Below are 22,552 nucleotides of genomic sequence, written 5' to 3'. Positions count from 1 at the left end.
CTGTTCCCTCTAAGCTGTACGTGTGCACACAGATTCTAAACCCCACGCACACGGTGAAACACAGCGTGCACAAAAATTTGCACAGAAGCACAACAATTTGCACAGAAGAAATTTTTTGTGCAGACAGCCTATCAAAAATTAGAGGGAACATTGACACTAATGCAATCTCAGACTGTTTGTCTTCTCTTCTACCATCTTCTTTGAGCCAGAGGAGGAGTGTGCGCATGTTAGCACACCTCTCTGCCCGCACCCCCCCCCCCCGATCCCTTTTCCAATCCAGCCGCTCCTATCCTCTGGGCCACCATCCCCTACCACCATGAAGACTCTAGGTCCCTCAGAGGCCTCATGGGGTCCAAAATTGGGTGAATGATGCCACAGAGCTAGCTGAGCCCCAACCCTCTCCCTTCAGAATTGGTGTTAGTTGCACATAGAGCCTTCTCTGCACACATGGATCTGTGGAGGATGATACAGACCAAGGTTAAAAAATTTAGAAGAGAAAATAAACAGTCCCATTTCATATGCAGTATGTTTAGACCCGACCAATGTCCACTCATATCAGGTACAGGGTGTATACCCTTTTTCCTTCTCCTCATATTTATTGAGTTCTTGGTCATTGATTTCTAAAAAGCTATATACTTTGCTACACATTACTTTTGTCTCTTTCCACATTGTGCCAAGAAGTCTTATTGACCCTAATGTGTTCAAGTAATACTACCACTTATTCCTACGTTGTATATGTTGATCTGTTTGATACATCCTATCTGCAACATATTGTTAAAGCCTTACTCGGCTAATGGTAAAGATCTAACCTGGTAAATATTTCCAATGAGACTTCTCATGTTTCTGTGGTGAACAATGAATTTATGAAAATGATGGAAAGTATTTATACAACATAGAAAATTTAGGAATGCTAACAAATGCATTTTCTGTTGTATACCTCGGGAAGAATCTAAATTTTAACTAATGTGAGTTGACTTTATTACAGATAATGATACTTACAAATTTCTTATTGGTTCAAATCGCATTGGTCTTGTATTGTTTAAATAAATTCATGGTCAATAACCTACCATGGGAATTCCCTTTTCTATGTCATTGTTATAAACATTATCATTCAATACTTAAAATCTTTCAATGCAGAATAATCTGTGAACACCTAAATATTGACCTCCTCAGTAAAAAGAATACTTAGTATGTATACAGCCACCCAGTCCTGCAAACAGTTATGGTCCTGCTTAACTTTACCATCATGAGTAGTCCCACTGATTTCAAAGAAAGAGCATGTAAGGTCAAGACTCACTGTGCTTCGTTACTGTATGTATACGTAGGGACAACTGAACAGTGCATTTTACTGATGTCAAAAAAACAAAACGACTATGATTTTTGCACCTATAAAAATAACCACCCAATAATTCACAATTCATCAGTTTTCAGTGCGGTGTGTGGGATTGTAGGCAAAATTTCCTTTCTATTTCCTCCAAGTGATGTTCACCCATTGTAAGGGGGCCAACATATGGCAGATTTCACTCAAAGAGTTTTACTTAAGCTTTGTGCAAGTGGGGTAGATTTCACTCTCAACTAACATGATGGAATTTTGTTTCACAAGTGCATTTTTCCTTCCATGGGAGTCCTCATCAAGGTTTCATGTGTAAGAGCGTGGTTCCATCTCCACAAATAGATCCAAATTTTATAAACTGAGGCTAATTATACTCATCTTCAAATGTAAATCCTGACAGACTGAATAACATTTCATATTTCATAGCATTAATCATACGTAGTAGAGCAAATCTGGTCTTAGTCATATTATGGCTTTAGTAAGACTTGCACAAAATTTTGGCAATAGCCCCTTAACTAGAGCAGGCCCAAATTTCAGGATTTCTAGTTCATGAGATTCTGATGTTTGGAAATTTGGTTTCAATCCAAATCAGAACCCCGACTGTGATTTGACAAAAGTTAGTCAAACCCAACCCGCTTTCATCAGAAAATTTCTGATCAGTTCTACTTTTAACCCTTTAGAAAAAAAATCAGTGATTTATTATATTCTGAGAAGATGTTTTGATAGGATTAGGTGGAAGTATGGAATGCTCACACAGTCAGGCTGGAATATGTTACTTGCACTGCAGCAAGATTTATAGTAAAAACCAAGTAATTGGACAAAAATTAACAAAGCAATAAAAAACAGAAGACAACTCATGGATTTAAGATTTATATTTAATCTGTTAGATCTTTTGCCTGGGATGGCTGCAACCTTTTGCTCAAGCTGTCCAAGAATACTCAGCTATGGAACACTAATGACTCAGCCTGTCCCACCCAATACCCAAGTGCTACACACTACTGCCAACCCCAAGCATTTAAAAACCATGAGAGTGGCTTAAAAATTATGCGGTAGGTTTAACTAATAACTTTTTTGCTGGAGGGTTAGTTTTTGCCTTCTTATTTTGGATTTTAGAGCTCATGTTTTCCAGCTTTTCTCTACAAGTATGAGGGCTTGGTACTTTTATGAGATTCTCATGAAAGTCACATGACTCTTGGAGCTGGGGCTTTAAGAAGAACACCAAATATTCCAAGACTATCATTTAAATCCTGAAAATTGGCAACACTGACTACAATATTGCCTTAGGTCAGGCACTAATTTTCTCTGTTGTAATTTGCTTTAAATCCACCCATCCAGGACTCTAAGCACATGTACAGATTTCAACAATAAAAGTGATACAGTAATCAGTTAGACAAATATCCAAAAGCTAAAATCACAGACTCCCCTAAAATGGCAGCTATCCCACACTATCCTCCTCCAATTAATCTCTTTCCTAACTCCCCAGATCCTCAGAAAATAGTAAACTGGAGATCTTTAAAACCAAATACAGTTACACAGAAAATGGAAAAATGGAGATGGAAAGAGACTTATTTATAGTACAATTGCTTTTTCTGCTACAGATACCCACTACCAAACTGGTGATATAATAGGGTTGGGACTCCTTGTATCAGCCATATCACTTGCTTTACATTCTATATCAATTACATAAAAACTATGTTAAAAGAACATTAAGTTTGCAAAGTCAAGCATGCACAGTTTGGTCAGCATGTAGGAGTTGAAGGGAAGAAGCATGTTCAGCACAAATGGGAACATCAGAAAACTGAACTGCCAAACTCTAACAAGTCTCTACTGGAGTACGTACAAACAGACTTGACCAAATTTCGATGATTTTTAACAGCAATAGCAAAAGGCACATCCCGCATGCTAAGGAGACACCTTCCCTTCTATTCCCCACCTGTCATCAAATTTCAAGTCTCTGCTCCAAATTATGAAGGCGTTTGATCTTCTCAACAAAACAACGGTAAGAGTTCTTTTAACATGGGAGGAAAAACAAAAACAAAAACAACCCAAGCATTTTCCCCTAACCTCATTCACTGAAATAGCTGAACCATTTTAGCTGAAACTTTCCCCCAAAGTTTCAGCTTCAGTCAGATCCCAGCATGGAAAATTTCAGCCTTACTTGTTTGTTTGGCACAGTTATAAGCAACTGAAAACAGGATCCTAGTGGAACTAACGTTGGCACTACCAGCTCTAGCTATAAGATAAGCATTAATACAATGCAATGTTGTTCTATGTCTGTTCCATGTAATTTACAGCATTTTATGATTGCAGTATTTATTCTGCATGAATAATCATACTAATTTTACTTCTAAGGTAAATACAATTATTTTTAAAGGATGATCTAGGCATTGATAGTGCAGTGGTTGTGTAGTTAAAGTATCCATTATGTGCTCAGCAACTAACAGATATCTTTTGATATAGTTTTATTAAGAAAGGAAATGTTAGCTATGGCTTGGGAGTTCTCTCTCTCTTTTTGAAAAGTGTCATTGGAACAGACCTTTAAATGGTCAGAATGGACTTTAGTTTACATTTTATCTGAAGAAAATTCACCTCCCGCTCTCAGCATCTACAGTACAGTGCATTTTTGAACCAACCCCAAAGTGGTAACTGGCAGTGTGACAGCCTAGAGATGTCAAGAAAGAACAAGGCCAGGTATCATCATAATTTGGTGCATGACTGTCCTTAATAAATAATGTAGCCATAGAATCTGTACAGCAGATCAAGAGCAGTATATGCTTTAGGGTAAAATTCAGCTGCCTGGGGGAACCATGCACTTAGTTCTCAATTCTTTAAGTGTCTTTATGTGATCAGAGTTGCAGTGTTCAATAATTATCACATGTTCACAGCTGGATCTAGGCCTGAGAGTGGATGGTAGCTTCAATACTTAGAAGCTAATTCAGCCCTATGATAAGTGAAGGCACCTCCCATTGACTTCCTTGGAACTTCTCCCTCTTTCCGAACCTGGGCCATCATCAGGATTCAGATATATCTAAACATACCTGGAATTATATTGAAACATGTCTTTAGTTTAAGGTAACTCAATATGGGTTACCCATGCAAAATGGCTCCCTAATATTTGTCTTCTCTGAAGGTACTCTGATTCTGCTTTGAAATGGGATTGGGAATAACATTAATAGAAATACTTGTATGTATCTGCTGAAATCACAACATGCAACATGCTGCAGAATTGTTGCTACAGAATTGTTGGTATATAAGTAAGTCCTAATGAGGAATAATTAATAAAATAAATAAATAAATAAATATCCTGAAAGATTCTTCTACATTGTACTTGGAATATTTACACAAAACCATCAAACAGAAGAGACATTTTGTATCTCGTACGCTGGATCTCCATCATGTCATATTTACTGTGCCCACTAGGAACATATGGAAAGGCTGGTATTTGGATTTAGGGTTCCTAGTATTTGGATCTCAGTTCCCTCTGGGCTTCACTGGGTCTCAAGTGGTGCCTGGGCCTTGTGCCGAGGGCTGAAGCAGCCCTTTGCCTAGTTGTGAATTACATCTGCTGAAGATTAGATACAGATAGTATTTTCTTCTCCTGTTCATTTTTCAATAAGGGCAAAATCAAAAGAGCACATCTTACTGCTACTTTTATGGCTGCCGGTCTGAATGCCATACTGCTGCACCCACCTCTGTAAATTAAAAGAAATAGTAAAATAAACATCCTTGCAGAAGTGGAAAAGTTGTCATACATATACCCATAGAAAGATGAAATGTTAAATTTGTGCAGTGGCTAAATCTTTTTAAAGGACTGAAACCCATTACAGCCATTCAGAAATCAACTGGGATTAACACATGCATTAGATACTAGCAAGGGATTATTGTCTGAGAAGGAATTATCTCTGTGCAATAAAATTGGTACCATTCGAGTTTTAAGTGGTATATTTTGTATTGCCAAGAAACATACAGGAGCTAATCACGTGGGGCCTGAAACTGTGGCAGCACAATTGTATTTATAAAGTTACTGCTTGTTGGATTTTACAATGGCTTTTATACCATTGTTTTTTTAGGATTTTAGTTCTGAAAACCATGCTGGAATATTGTGTTGCAAGCTCCTATGCCTTGCCATTCCTTCCTGAAATGGAGATGCATCAAGTGTACATGAAACAAAGGATGAGGTCACTGACTACTGATGAGGCTTGACAGACTGTAGCATCTGCTATGGATTCATGAAGCATATGCTGTACTTCCACTGAAAAAAAAAACAAACAAACTAGTATTTCTGTACTATCTAAAGTGGGCATGGTGCAGAATTGTTGGTATATAAGTAAGTCCTAATGAGGAATAATTAAATACAATATATGCTGCTTTTCTGGCATCATATGTTTTTTCCTTTTCATTCCTATTCTGCTTATTGAAAGGTTACAAGAATGAAATACAGCCCCAGGATTTATGCTGCACAGTGGATGCCTGCTGAAGGCAGTATGCATCAACATTGAATTGATATTTATGGGAGAAGTTTCATTTTTAATCATTTTCCCTGTGCAGCTAGGTGGGTATATTTGCTGCAGAATCTTAAATTACATGATAGCTAAATATAACACAGCACCTTGTTTGCTTGGACAAGGTTTAGGCTGAGCCTCTTAAGTGTACATTTTAAAGGTGTGCAGAAGAGGTCTCTCCCCCATTCATGCAGTTCTTGCCACAGAATGGGACAGCGCAACCTATAAAGCTATTAATACGTGTTAAATTAGCAACATGTGCTTTCAGCAGTTGTAAAGCCCAACAAGTCTCAAACCTGGGCAAATGCTAAGCAGCAAACAACACCACACTGCCACTCAGTATCAGCGGCAACTAACTCTCACTCCCCTACCCATGACCCGTTACAGGCACAGATCATATGAAGTCCCACCCTATATAAACCCAAAGGGCATTCCAGGAAGCATCCAGGTATCACTGGTTGGGAAAGCCGTGGACGTGTTGTTCCTTGACTTTAGCAAAGCTTTTGACATGGTCTCCCACAGTATTCTTGCCAGCAAGTTAAAGAAGTATGGGCTGGATGAATGGACTATAAGGTGGATAGAAAGCTGGCTAGATTGTCGGGCTCAACCGGTAGTGATCAATGGCTCCATGTCTAGTTGGCAGCCGGTATCAAGTGGAGTGCCCCAAGGGTCGGTCTTGGGGCCGGTTTTGTTCAGTATCTTCATTAATGATCTGGAGGATGGTGTGGATTGCACCCTCAGCAAGTTTGCAGATGACACTAAACTGGGAGGAGAGGTAGATACGCTGGAGGTTAGGGATAGGATACAGAGGGACCTAGACAAATTGGAGGATTGGGCCAAAAGAAATCTGATGAGGTTCAACAAGGACAAGTGCAGAGTCCTGCACTTAGGACGGAAGAATCCAATGCACCGCTACAGACTAGGGACCGAATGGCTTGGCAGCAGTTCTGCAGAAAAGGACCTAGGGGTTACAGTGGACGAGAAGCTGGATATGAGTCAACAGTGTGCCCTTGTTGCCAAGAAGGCCAACGGCATTTTGGGATGTATAAGTAGATTGCTAGCAGATCGAGGGATGTGATTGTTCCCCTCTATTCAACACTGGTCAGGCCTCATCTGGAGTACTGTGTCCAGTTTTGGGCCCCACACTACAAGAAGGATGTGGAAAAATTGGAAAGAGTCCAGCAGAGGGCAACAAAAATGATTAGGGGACTGGAACGCATGACTTATGAGGAGAGGCTGAGGGAACTGGGGATGTTTAGTCTGCAGAAGAGAAGAATGAGGGGAGATTTGATAGCTGCTTTCAACTACCTGAAAGGGGGTTCCAGAGAGGATGGCTCTAGACTGTTCTCAGTGGTAGCAGATGACAGAACAAGGAGTAATGGTCTCAAGTTGCAGTGGGGGAGATTTAGGTTGGATATTAGGAAAAACTTTTTCACTAGGAGAGTGGTGAAACACTGGAATGCGTTACCTAGGGAAGTGGTGGAATCTCCTTCCTTATAAGTTTTTAGGGTCAGGCTTGACAAAGCCCTGGCTGGGATGATTTAATTGGGGATTGGTCCTGCTTTGAGCAGGGGGTTGGACTAGATGACCTCCTGAGGTCCCTTCCAATCATGATATTCTATGATTCTATGGTCACTAGCTGCCATGACCACCCTGCATTCTTTGTTCCTGAACTCCTGGTATTGACCTGGTCTCTGACTTGGACCTTGGCTCTCACTTGAACCCCGGAACACTCAAATGGACCCTGATACCTAATATTGACCCTCAGCCTGATCTCCAACCTGTCTCCTCTCTGCCCTTGGGCCTGACCCTTAGCTTGTCATTGTGGGTAGGAGTCATCGTGGACAGTTTTCTGAAGACATCCATGCATTGTGCAGCGGCAGTCAAAAAAGCAAACAGGATGTTAGGAATCATTTAAAAAGGGACAGAGAATAAGACAGAGAATATCTTATTGCCCTTATATAAATCTATGGTACGCCCATATATTGAATACTGCATACAAATGTGGTCTCCTCATCTCAAAAAAGATATACTGGGATTAGAAAAGGTTCAGAGAAGGGCAACTAAAATTATTAGGGGTTTGGAACAGGACCCATATGAGGAGAGATTAAAGAGGCTAGGATTTTTCAGCTTGGAAAAGAGAAGACTAAGGAGGGGATATGATAGAGGTCTATAAAATCATGAGTGGTGTGGAGAAAGTAAATAAGAAAAAGTTATTTACTTGTTCCCATAATATAAGAACTAGGGGTCATGAAATGAAATTAATGGGCAGCAGGTTTAAAACAAATAAAAGGAAGTTCTTCACACCGTGCACAGTCAACTTGTGGAACTCCTTGCCTGAGGAGGTTGTGAAGGCTAAGACTATAACAGGATTTAAAAGAGAACTAGATAAATTCATGGAGGCTAAGTCCATTAATGGCTATTAGCCAGGATGGATAAGAAATGGTGTCCCTAGCCTCTGTTGTCAGAGGGTGAAGATGGATGGCAGGAGAGAGATCACTTGATCATTACCTGTTAGGTTCACTCCCTCTGGGGCACCTGGCATTGGCCACTGTTGGTAGACAGGATACTGGGCTGGATGGACCTTTGGTCTGACCCAGTATGGTCGTTCTTTGTTCTTATGCTGAACATACACTATAGCCCTTGACATTGTTGACATCCGATGAAGTGAGCTGTAGCTCATGAAAGCTTATGCTCAAATAAATTGGCTAGTCTCTAAGGTGCCACAAGTACTCCTTTTCTTTTTTCATAAGGTAAAGGCACTGACAGATGCTTTCAATGGGTCCTATTCTTCACAAACTTTGATTTTACATGTACCTATCACCCAGGACTCCAGAACAAGGCAGTCAATGCTCTGTCCTGAAATGGGAATACCTCCCTGACTGCGGTCACTCCAGCACAGAGCTTCCATGAATCCTCAAGCCCTCTAACTTTGTGAATGCTGCCATTTCCCAAGACTTCTTTCCCTAATCCATTCTGCTGGGAAGGAGGTGTTTCTCCCCAGGGACTTTAAGGCAATAAGCAAGATGGCTTGCTCTACGTCAAGTGCAACATATACATTCCACTAGGATACCCCTAAAGGGAGGTGCTATGGCTGTGTCATGATGCTCCATTAGCCAGGCACTTTGAGTGCCTCAAGACTCATCACTTGGGTGCCCACTCCTTCTGGTGGCCCTGGATGTGTGCAACAGTCCACAGCTATGTTGACTCCTGTGAGCTATGTGCTTACACCAAGAAGCCACGCACAAAGTTTCTTGACATCTTAATGCCTCCAGAAAGACTGTCTAAACCCTGGGAAGTATTTACTCTACATTATAGTGCACTCTCTGTATCTGACAGGCCCACAGTCATCCTCACAGTGGTAGATCAACTAACCAAAACAGCTCACAGCTCCACTCCATCATGCATCTCCCAGAAGAAATAGCCCAGCTCCTGATGACACATCATCTGTTTCCACGGACTCCCTGAACAGATCACATCTGACCACACTCCACAATTCATGTCATGATTTTGGCACAAAACTCTACAATTGCTTGGAGACCATGCTTATAAATCCTCCATTTACCATTCACAGATGGAGAGCCAGTGTGAGAGAGTTAATCAGGTTTTAGAGCAATACCTGAGATGCTTTATGAATTACCATCAGAATAATTGTGCAGCCCACTTGTCCTAAGCAGAGTTCACCTATAACAACGTTGTCCATGTCTCCACCAGGCAAAGCCCTTTTTATGTGAACTTCAAGTTCCACCTTCCTCTCCACCTGACTGTACCCACCACCTCTACAAACCCCATAGCTTCTGAATGGGTCCATCAAATCCATGAGGCCAAGGAGGAAATTAAGACATCTTGAAAATACCAAGAAGGATTACAACCAACATGCAGACAGTCAGCATGTAGAAGACCCACCATTTGTTGTGGGACAGAAGATGGGGCTTTCTGCACAACACCACCACACAGACTGATGCTGTTGCAAACTAAGCCAGCAGTACCGAAGCCCATACCCGACCAGCAGGCTGATCAACCCAGTAACCATTCAGCTCCAACTACCCAGATCCTTCAAGGTGTTTCATGTTTCTCTATTGAAGCTATACATCACCAACCCCTTTGCACATCAAACACAACACTTCCTACCTTCTGCCGCAGTGCAGGTCCCAGGTCACAATGAGTATGAGGTCCATGAAATGCTAGACTTAAAAGTTGAACAGGGGTCCCTCCGCTACCTTGTGAACTAGGAGGGCTGTGGCAAACCTAGGAACCAGTTTCACAGGTCCATGCCCTTGACCTCATGGCAGGCTTCCACACAGCTCACCCAGACAAACCCGTAGAGCAGAGAGTAATTAAGGCCCAGCAAGTCTCATATCCAAACCAGCAGAATTCTCAGGGAGCAAACACCTCCACATTACCACCCAGCAACAACCATAACCAGATTTCACTCCCCTACCCATTACCTGCTGCAGGCACAGACAACAGGAAGTCCCACCTCAGGGACCTACCTACAGACAGCAGCTTCATGGTGCCTAATTGGCTTCCTGATCTATACCAACCCAACCGGCATTCCAAGAAGTGTCCAGGCAATAACACAGATCACTAGCTAGCTGCCACAACCACCCTGCCCCTGTTCCTAAACTCCCACTGTTGACCTTGGACATGACTTGGACTTTGACTCCTGCTTGAACCCTGGAACACCCACATGGACCCTGATAAGTTGTATTGACCATTGACCATGCCTGACCTGTCTCCAGCTCTGCCCTTTGGTCTGACCATTGACCCTGATACTAACTCTGAATTGTGACAGTTTTTCTTCCCTACCAAGCTCCTGCAAATAGTCCCACCTACCTTTGCCCAGGATCCTGATAGCAGTGGTATGGCACAAAACACTGCCACAACTTGGTAAATAATATGAGAGTTGACTCAGCATGTTCTGCTAGTTCTGATTATACCATTTCCTGTGCCCTACAACATTTTTCACATGGTAAGTTTCAGATGAAAGATGACCTATGTATTTGAGTCTTGACACAATTTTTATGTACAAAAGTGGACATGACTATGTTTTTGTATTTTATTTCCCTCAATTGTTATAAAATTAATCTTAAAAGAAAATGTCACATTTTGAGTCTTTTGGACCCAAAATTATATCTATGAGGCCATTATTTTAATGTACAATTCAGGCTTGATTTGCCACATGTTGGAATAAAGATTGATCCTAATGCTACACATCATAAGTATGTATGCCATGAATGAATATATATTAAATATGCTGAATAGATACAAAGTATAAACAGTTACATATTATGGAGCTATGTTAATTATACTATTTCCTCTTCTTCTGAGACCAGTTTCTTCTCTCTGCCACACAGCAGAAGATGTCCAGGCCTTTACAGGTTGGCTTCCTGGAGAAATCAGTAATGCAAAGTCTGGCTATATTTTAAGTGTAACCTGCTTTATTTACATACATGAATCCTGAAATAAGATGGTTAGACAGCATACAGGCCAATCCTTTCTTCCAGGAATTTCAAGTCAACACCAAAGCCTGGTTCCCAACAAATGACTGACTTAAGAGTTGACTGATCATAGGCAATGGGAAAGAGCAAATCCTCTTGCGCTTTGTACAGCTCTTTCTTCCAAAGCTGACTCTACATGCACCTTTGCAAAATCCAAAGCTAACACCACCCCAGCAAGTTTTTCCCAAGCATCAGAACTTGCTCACCCCATGAAGGGCTTGCCTACACTGCATGTTCCTGCACAGCAAGCTAGAGTGTGAATCTAGTCACACACCGTGCCATATAGTCACATCCTGTCTGGACACTGCTACAGTGCAGTGAAAGTTCTAGAGTACAGCTCGGCATGCTACTACCTGAAATCACAGTGTGCTAAGGCACACTCCAAGACCTTTAGTGTGCAGTAGCAATGTCCACACGGGACATTACTGTGCAGCAAGATGGTACACTGTAGGCTTGCAGCCTAGCTTGTCACACAAAATGTGCTGTGTAGACAAGCTCAAAGAAAAAAAAATAAACAAAAAACTCTGAAGCCTATGTGTAACAGCACCACTTGGCGAACCCTGCCGTAAAATTATAGGTAGATATTGCCATGCATCTGCAGAAGCCACTCATTAGGTCAAATTTATAATTTGTAGAAATGTAATTGAGTTTTTCAAACAAAACTTTTGTGATGTGTTGCTTATTTTAGAGCTTCAGTGCTTAATTTAGATGCTTGCAAAAGAAATAAACTATCATTATTTGTATGCACCATATGATATGTAGCTAGTCCCTTCATGGAGCTGGTAGATACATTTAATCTAGAAGACAAACTGCAGTCTCTAAAAATTGCTCAAACATGTTTTGGGGTGGGGGGAACAGGAAAATGCCATCAGTAATGTCAGGGCTTTCAATCTCTGGATAAGTACTCTTATGGTTTACTATTTAAAGACAAAATATTGCACACAGGTAGAAGATATTTACCAATAGACTTGAAAATATCTAATGCAAGAAAGGAAAGGCAGAACCAAAGATAACCAACATGGTAGCGAGTCACTGTAGACAACTTGCAAAATATTTACATGGGAAATGGAGATCGTGGTATCTCTAATGTATCTGTGCAAATGTAGGGAGTGAACACACAGCTATGTCTATATAATATCAACACCACTGAAGTCAATGGGAAATTTATCATTGACTTCTGTGGTAGTAGGAGCATGTCCACAGAGAGCAGGGGAAATAAAGACTTTTATCTGAAAGCTGATCTGCAAAAGCCCACTAAGTGAGAACTGCATTCATTAGGGACTGGTGGAAGGGAAGTTTGCAATGCAAGAGACTGCAGTACAAATGAGATGAAAGGCTTTGAGTTTCTGGAGTTTGCTTGAAGGGAGCTTGGTATTTGGGAATAGACTGGTATACCGACAGGCTCAGTGCCAGGGGAGAACTACTTGCTAGAAGACATGAAAGGAGTTTTGAGAAGAATTGAGTGTTTTGTATCTTAATTTGCACATACCATACACATACAGAAGCAAGCAGAATTACTACTATCAGGGTGAATAGACCAGGAAAACGTTGTTTGTTTGCATGCCTTCCAGGCTCCAAATATGGATTATATTTTACACAGCTTTTCTTGGGATTGTTTTTAGACTAAACAATGCTCTCTGCAGTGGTAGAAATTGTGCTCAAGGTCTCAGCCCACAAACCTTTCCATTTAGGTATTTATATAACTACTATCACCATCATATCCAAGTGCTTCACAGACTGTATCTACACTGAGCTCCTGGGATGTGATATTGACTCCAGGCCCTGATCTACAGAGATGAAGTGATTTGCCCAAGATCACACAGAACTCTGTAGCAAAGCCAGGAATTGCACCAGGATCCAGTCTAGTACCTCAACCACATGGTCACACGTCTCTTGAAAGTATTAATACTTCTGGAGGCAAATTGTGTAAATCCCCAGATCCCTTGAATGCTCAAATCTGCTGCTCTTTCTTCAGCAACAGCAGCTCACCAGTAAAAGAGAGTCTTCAGAGCATCTAGCTTTGTTTGACCTTTGCACAGTTTAGAACTCTTTCAATGGCTAGGAATGTGCCTTTACTTCCTAAATTAGTTATTCCATTTTTCATTTAATAGATTGATTTTGCCAACAGATTAGTTCCACATTTTACTGTTTTTAAGCGTTGGCTTATTTGACTATAATTGAGCTTTTGCTGTCATCTGATTCACTCAGCCAATTGCTTATTCAGCCTGCCATGTAACTCATTACCAGTTTTATTTTGTTGCTTCTGGTTGTCTTATTCTGCAGAGTTCATTTTAGTGCACCTTCTTTCACCAACTCACTGTTACTATTTTGCACCACTCTATCTATTCATTTTTCTTCCTTGCAAGTTAGTAACCCATTCACAACATGAATCCTGCTTTTCTCATTTGGATATGACCAAACTTCAAGCATAAGTAAACTGAACCATTCTTTTTTGGATCTTTATCTTTTAACTGCTCCTTGCCTACTTCTTCCTTTCCCCAACCTTCTTCAGATATGGAATTCTTTGTAGATCTCATTGATACTTTAAAAAAAAAAACATCTCTGAAGCCCATGTGTCCTGTACTTTATTGTACCTGTATGCAAGGTTGTGTCAGAAATTTCTGTTTGTATTATTTTAATTGACAAATGATTTATAAAGATACAAAGTGAGACCATATTTTAAAGTATAAGCAACATGTTGAGTTTTCAGCCCGAAATTTGCATTTCCTGACTTTTTGTGTACATGGTTACTCGCCTTTACTGTTGCATCAATACTATTGCTTTCTTTATAAAAAAGCTAACAGTAAAATATGTTACTCATGTTGCCTACTTAAATGCAGCCATGTCTGAGGTCAGGCATGGCAATTTTACAAGAGAAAACAATACTACATATCAAATTATAGAAGCGTAAAGAGAGAAAGCCACATCGAGTGAAAATGACTGTGAATCAGCTGTACAAATAATTGTATAAGTAAGCAGAATGTATTTACTCAAACTGAAGCAAGGATACAAGGAGAACATTCCGTTTGTACTTAGCCTTCTGATTTTGGTTCACATGGGTTTTGGCAAACTGAACCACCAGGTTTTCCTCCCATGATGTCAAGACTCCCTGGTTTTGTTTTCAATTTCAGATTTGTGCAAACCCAAAACTCAAAATGAGAGTGAGCAAGCCCTGGAGTGTTGTCAAAAAACAATTAAATTGCCAACATTCTCCTCCTCCCCCACACAGACCCAGGACCCCCCATCACTTACCTAAGTAGCATCACCCCCATTCTTGGGAGACGGTTCATTGTTTTTAATGCATTGAAATTTTGGTCCAAGCTGAACTACATATCTATTTGTCTGACAATAGTTGGGAGGTGGTTGTCAAAGGTAATTCTGCTGCTTAATTCTGACTGTCATCCCCATGCACTCAGTTGCAGAATAGGGAAATATTCATCCAGTTCTGTAGCTGCCTTACTAATAGCCTTTACCACAATGCCACAGACTGTGCTGCATTAACAGGAATAATTTCCTCAGCATTGTCAGAGGTTCTGAGTTCCTGCATAGACCAGTGCATTCTGAAAACCCTTAACTGAATGAGAATGTGTATCTATTATCTGAATTGTAGAGGTGATGATAAAGTGTGGCAATGTTATCAGCATAGGTTAGTTTTGAAAATATAAGTCCTGAGTGAGCTGTTCTGATTAAATACGTTTCATTCTGCTAATAGCCAGCATTTTATAAAAGGCATAGATAGATGAGTACCCTGCTGATTTGAGATGGGGAGCTAGGAATGACTGTTTTAGACCAGATTCTGACACTGACTCTATCTATAGCCATGAGAGAATCAGTCAATCTCAGTATCTTTCATTTCCCCATCTGTAAAATGGGAATGACAATAATACTTTCCTTCCATTGAGGTCTCTGGAGATTTAGTTAATGTTTGTAAAGCATTTTGAATGTAAATGTACTGAATCATAAGAATATTATTCATGTGTGGAACTCCCCAAAGTGCCTGAATCCCACGTTACAGGGAGATTATTCCCGTGTGTGGATATTTCAGCTCTTAAATCACTGTTGAATGCCTATGATCACAACAGCATGTTCTTACTTGGTGATCAAAATAGCCTTGTGTTCCATCTGCCCATGTAAAATATTCCAGTGTTTTGAGCCAGTTCAGAGGAACAACATTGTTTGCCAAGAAACAGCTTTGTGGGGTAATAGCTTAGATGATATTTAATACAGGAGTCAAGTCCATTTAAAATAGTTCAACCAGAAGCCATTTTTCCTGTCTGAAATCCGTATATCCAAAGGAAAATAAAAGGCCAAAAGAGAACATTTCAAAACCAAAGCACTATAGATCAACTTCTTAGAGGTGCAGAACACTGAAGTAACTTATTTTAGTGTGAGCTGCAGGTACTGAGCACTTCTGAGGACTTGGTCCTGCAATAATAATTTTAATAGAATGTTATTCTCATGTTAAGTAAAACACTACAATGTTGAAATGTATTACCCCCAAACAACTCAGATTACAGTAATTTAAACTCCATCTAGGTGTGTGGGTTTGGTATTGCGCTATGGCTATCTTGCATGATTTAATTGTCACTGCAAGATGTTACCAGTAGGCCCATGTCTTGAAACAGTGTATAATTTCCAGTGATAGGTGTTTTGTTTTAAATCATTTTTTTCCTGATTTTGTATATTTTTCCATTTCATAGATGAGGATATGACATTAAGGGAAATATTACATCTATTTTTAATGTAATCATTGGTATGGATTTATCTGCACATTTTAGAGGAGAAATACAGTGCCTGTTCTGTTACTGTGGTTGTCATTTTGTTTTTATACATAAATCGGAGGAATAAGTCTACATTTTGGATCATAACACCTTAGAATCATAGAATCATAAAATCATAGGACTGGAAGGAACCTCGAGAGGTCATCTTAGTCCCTTCACTCAAGGCAGGACTAAGTATTATCTAGACCATCCCTGACAGGTGTTTGTCTAACCTGCTCTTAAAAACCCCAATGATGGAGATTCCACAAGCTTTCCAGGCAATTTATTCCAGTGCTTAACCACCCTGACAGTTAGGAAGTTTTTCCTAATGTCCAACGTAAACCTCCCTTGCTGCTATTTAAACCTATTGCTTCTTATCCTATCCTCAGGAGATAACGAGAACAATATTTCACCCTCCTCCATGTAACAGCCTTTTACCTACTTGAAAACTGTTATGTTCCCCCTCAGTCTTCTCATCTCTAAACTAAAAAAACCACAATTTTTTTCAATCTTCCCTCATAGATCAAGTTTCCTAGACCTTTAATCATTTCTGTTGCTCTCCTCCGGACTTTCTCCAATTTGTCCTCTTTTCCTGAAATGTGGTGCCCAGAACTGGATACAATACTCCAGCTGAAGCCTTATCAGCTGCACAGTAGAGCAGAAGAATTACTTCTCATATCCTGATTACAACATTCCTGCTAATACTTCCAAGAATGATGTTTGGTTTCTTTGCAACAGTGTTACACTACTGACTCATAGTTAGCTTGTGATCCACAATAACCCCCAGATCCCTTTCCACAGACTCCTTCCTAGGCGAACATTTTGTATGTGTACAGTTGTTTGTTCCTTCCTAAGGAGAGTACTTTGCATTTGTCCTTATTGAATTTATCATGTTTACTTCAGACCATTTCTAATTTTAAACCTATCCTCCAAATCACTTGCCACCTCTCCCAGCTTGCTATCATCTGAAAACTTTATGAGTACTCTCTCTGCCATTATCGAAATCATTGCTGAAGATATTGAAAAAAACTGGACCCACGACCAATCCCCGCAAAACCCACTCCATATGGCCTTCCAGTCTGACTGAATCACTTATAACTACTCTCTGGGAACAGTTTTCCAAATAGTTATGCTCCATCTAGGTTGCATTTCCCTAGTTTGTTTATGAGAAGGTAACTTGAGATAGTATCAAAAGCCTTACTGAAGTCAAGATATACCACAACCCCATCTATCCACAAGGCTTGCTACCCTGTCAAAGAAAGCCTTTAGGTTGGTTTGGCATGATTTGTTCTTGACAAATCCATGCTGACTGCTACTTATCACCTTATCTTCTAGGTGTTTGCAGATTGATGGTTTAATTATTTGTTCCATTATCAGTCCGGGTACTGAAATTAAATTGACTAGTCTGTAATTCCCTGTGTTATCCTTATTCACCTTTTTATAGCTTGGCTCTAGACTTTCCCTTTTCCAGTCCTCTGGCATCTCTCCTGCCTTCCATGAGTTTTGGAAAATAATTGCTAATGGTTCGGATCAGCTCCTTGAGTATTCTAGGGTGTATTTAATCAGGCCCTGGTGATTTGAAGACATCTAACTTGTCTAAGTAATTTTTAACTTGTTCTTTCCCTATTTTAGCAACAGATCCTACTTCATTTTTTCTGGTATTCACTATGTTAGATGTCCAATCGCTACTAAGCTTTCTGGTGAAAACTGAAATTAAAAAGTCATTTAGCACTTCTGCCATTTACACATTTTCTGTTATTGTTTTTTCTGCCTCAGTTAGTAATGGGCCTACCCTGTCCTTGGTCTCTCTCTTGCTTCTAATGTACTTGTAGAATTTTTCTTGTTACCCTTTATGTCTGTAGCTAGTTTAATCTCATTTTTTGCCTTGGCCTTTCTAATTTTGTCCCTACATTTGTGTTGTTTTGCTTGTGTTGTTTGTTTATATTCATCCTTTGTAATCTAACCTAGTTTCCACTTTTTGTAGGAATCTTTGAGTTTCAGATCATTGAAGATCTCCCGGTTAAGCCAGGGAGTTCTGTTAGAGACCAGGAAGCCATCTGTATCATTACTTTTCTCAGTGGTTTCTGTTAGTTTCCAGGGGGGAAACTGTTTTGACAAGACGTTTACCAGTTATGAATGTGGTAGAAAGAAGGATGTGGCGGGACTAACCCTAGTACAGTTTGCTAATACAACAGTTTTTTTGGTACTATGCATAGGTTGTAGCACTGATATATTTTAAAGTAAATTATTTATATGGTAGTCAAAACTGGAATTTGAATCTGAACCCACTCAAATTTTGTGCGGAAAGCAGGTTTAGTTTTGAATCACTGAATCTAAACTCAGCCCTACGTTTTTGGTAACAGGTCAGATCTAAATTTGGAAGGAGCCTATTTTCTATTCTCACTCTAACTGTGGATGAAGTCTCATGGGAACTGCCATTCTCAAAAGAATTCAGCTCAAAATGGCAGAAATACTGCAATAAATGCAGGTCTCTCAAGATTTCTGCAATTCAAGATATGACTTCAAGATGGCAGAATTCTCAGGAGATCACCTGATTTTCTGCAAAAATCTCACAGAAGAACACCTGACGACATTTGACAGACAATATCAAACACCAAGCTTGCTTTGGCCTTGAATCAGAACTCTTGTTTAAATCTAATCCAGATCCAGATATAATCATCTCGGTCCATTTGACTGATATAAATGTACACCATGCTATAAAATATGAAAAGGTGTGAGAGAAGTCCCTGCCCTACAAACACCTTACAATCTAAAAGCCAAAGGGAGTACAATGCAGAACAATATGAAATAGAACTAAAGAGTGGGGTATCATTAATAGAGTTGAAATGCTTCAAGGCACAGGTGAGTTTACAAGAGGTTACTTTGGAGAAAAATAAGACCACTTGAGTAAAAATAACTGGGTGGCTGTTCCAAGAAAAGTTGGGGCAATAAGGAAGGCACAAGTTAGAAGTGGAAGGAGACATAAGGATAACATGAGAGGCTTAGATATGGCATAGTGAGCAGAGGCATGGATTTACGAAGAGATTATATACCAGAATGGAGCTACGTAGAGAGACTATAAGAAAGGATGAGTTGTATTTGCTGTGGAAGGAGAGTAGAAACCTGTGAAAGGATTTGGGGGCAGGGACAGGGACACGGCTGGAGCAGGAGAAGAAGATGGTGAGGTTGACAGAAGCACTGGAGGGTGGAGATGACTGATGTGGTTAGAAAGAAGCTCTAAGTGTTTACAAACAAAATATTATAACTTTGTTTATTTAATTCTGGGATTGCTTTTTATTGTAAATAAGTAGGCTTTATTTTAAACATGCAATGTATTATGTTGGTGCACATTAATTTCCTTTTTACTGGGTTAAAGAGGACAGTTAACATACAAAATATTTCTGAACAGAATTTGATGAAGATATTTCTTTCTAAAAAAAGTTTATTGCAAGTTAATGCTAGTGTACATAACACAATAGACTTTAGCTGCAATTTTATACTTCAAATTTACCATAATTAAGATGCTACTTAAACAGTCTTCGGAGGCCACAAGTTATTTATTAGACTGGATGTATTCAAGAGACCAGCAGATTGTAGTAACAAGTAAACTCTCATTATAAAGAGAAGATGCTCAGAGTAGCATTAGGAAGACAAAAAATGTAATTTCAGGATGCATTTGGCAGTTCTAAGCCCCTTTTTTGGAGGGCTCTGTATCTTGATATAAATGGGCTAGTACACATAAAATGCTAAAAAAAAAATCCTCCCCTGTTCTGCAATGATTGGTGCCTCTTAGTTTACAATATTAATTCCATAAAATCCAAGTCAGACCTCTTGTATAACACAGGACAAGGAACTTCTCCAAAATAATTCCTAGTGCATAGCTTTTACAAAAAATATCCAATCTTGATTTAAAAATTATCAGTGATGGAGAAACTAATGTGACTCTTAGTAAATTGTTCCAATGGTTAATTACTCATCGTTAAAAATGTAAACCTTATTTCCTATCTGAATTTGTCTAGCTTCAACTTCCAGCCATTGGATTATTATACCTGTATCTGACAGACTGAAGTGCCCATTATTAAATATTTGTTCCCTATGTAGGTACTTATTGGCTAATCAAGTCACCCCTTAACTTTCTCTTAGTTAAGCTAAGCAGACTGAGCTCTTTCAGTCTATCAGTATAAAGTATGTTTTCTAATCCTTTAATCATTCTCATCTCTCTTCTTTGAGCCCTCTCCAATTTATCAACATCCTTCTTAAACTGCAGGCACCAGAACTGGAATTTCCAGTAGTGGTTGCACCAGTGCTAAATAGAGGCAAAATAACATCTCTGCTACTACTCAAAGTTCCCTTGTTTATGCATCCAAGGATCTCCTTAACTGTTTTGGCTACAGTGTCACACTAGGACCTTATGTGCAGCACAACCCTCAGATCTTGTTCAGAATAACAGCTTCCCAGGGTAAAGTCCCCAATTCTGTAAATATGGCTTGCATTCTTTGTTCCTAGAGGTGTACATTTACACTTAGCTATACTATAACACATTATAACTGTGAGTTGACTAATTTTATTCCAGAATTCTTCTGAAAAAGGTTATGGGCAATAAGACATGAGATTCTAATATGAGTTCATGTAATAAAGAAGGCCTGAAAGGTTTTCTTTTTCTTTCCTCTCTCTGCTTGTATTTACCTTTAAAATATCAGCACAACCTATTTTACCAGCCATTTAACAAAAGGAAATGTAATGCACTTCTAGCTAGATTACTTACTAACTTTTTACAGGAGTTCTGAAGAGCATTCCTGATCTGTTCCCAGCAAAAGCATCACACAGGCAGCCAGGCCGTTTGTCCCCCCTACCCCCAGCTTTGAAAGTATCTTGTCTCCTCATTGGTCATTTTGGACAGGTGCCAGCGAGGTTATCTTAGCTTCTTAACCCTTCACGGGTGAAAGGGTTTTGCCTCTGACCAGGAGGGATTTTATAGCACTGTGGACAGAAAGGTGATTACCCTTCCCTTTATATTTATGACATATGGCCTATGTCATCAAAATACTTAGAGAACCTAGAATGTACGGACACACACTGTCCATGATGAGCTATCAGAAATATGTCACCCCTATACATTTGCTGAATCCAATATGGAATCTGTCTACAGACATGAAACTTTTTTTCATTTCTATATTGGTGAAGCAAACGCTTCAAGCCAGCTCTATTATCTTTGATTTTACCGCTAGTTTATAAGAATTCCATCCTGCATAGAACATAATAGGGGTTGCCTTCTCTCTTACTGGATCTTTTTAACATTGGAAGTATTCAACTGATATTCCTTGAAATATTCTTTTAATAATTCTTGCACAAACTATTTTAAGATTTCTTATATAGATTTCATTTAAAAACATGAAACATTGCACTCAAAAGTCTGGAAATTTGAAACTGAAGATTGCACATGCATCCTTAATTTGATTGCCTTTTCTATAGACAATATTTAATTGCAAGAGCAAACACAATATAATATCAAACATACATAAATAGAAACTTAGAAACACATCTAAGCGTCTTCTATTATGGATTCTACTCTGTGTATGAAAATAACTTAAGTTATTTATATTCAAGCTGTTTAGTGAATCACTCTCTGCACAATACAATATCCAAAGTGGATTAGGTAGGGCAGCTGCAGAACTCTGCATTTCACTGTCCAACTTAAAAGATTGTAGGGGGAAACGTGTGATGTATTATTTGAAAAAATAGTATGTAATCATGTAACTAAATACTGTATCATGATGAATAGGCTGAAGGTGAATGTGTTGTATTAATTTAGATGGTATAAATGGGCCAAAGGTGTTAACATAACACTGTCACTGTCCAACATTAAACAGTTGTAAACAAGATCCAGGGTTGGGTCTGAGAAATGACAGCTTGATTAGCACCATAGCAAACAGACCATTAAAATCCTTTTAATCTTTTATTAAAAAAAAAAACCAGAAGGAAAAAATTGAAATGTAAAGTATTTAATAAGGGTTTCATTTTAACATTTCTTGTACCCTTTCCTCTTAGCAGGAGAGAGATTTTAAAATGAAAAAAACCCTGTTGTTTGACAGTCTCTTAGATGGTATTAAAAATGGTAATAATGGACATCTCAGGTGGTATTTGGGATTTCCCTGGAGCTAATATGGGTAGCAATGTTATCTGGCTTCCTCTCACTCTGCCCCGTTCTATCAGGACACCTCTCAAGATCCGGTGGGACCAGGAAATGATGCAGCTCTGATGGTGAAGGCTTGCTTCAGTAGCCTTTGTCTGTTTTTTTCGTTTGTTCTTTCGTATTTTCCCCACAGAATTGCTATCTTTTAAAGTAATTATTCACTTTTAAAGGGTATGATGGGTGGAATAGCCAATCCCCTCATTATTTTGTCCACCCATTAGGCCTAACATCTAACATGCCAATTTTGGATTATTTACTTCCCA

The sequence above is a fragment of the Caretta caretta genome, chromosome 2, assembly GCF_965140235.1.
Source record: "Caretta caretta isolate rCarCar2 chromosome 2, rCarCar1.hap1, whole genome shotgun sequence".
Lineage (NCBI taxonomy): Eukaryota > Metazoa > Chordata > Testudines > Cheloniidae > Caretta > Caretta caretta.
The sequence above is the reverse complement of the archived record's forward strand: the minus strand, read 5'-3'. Positions refer to the sequence as shown.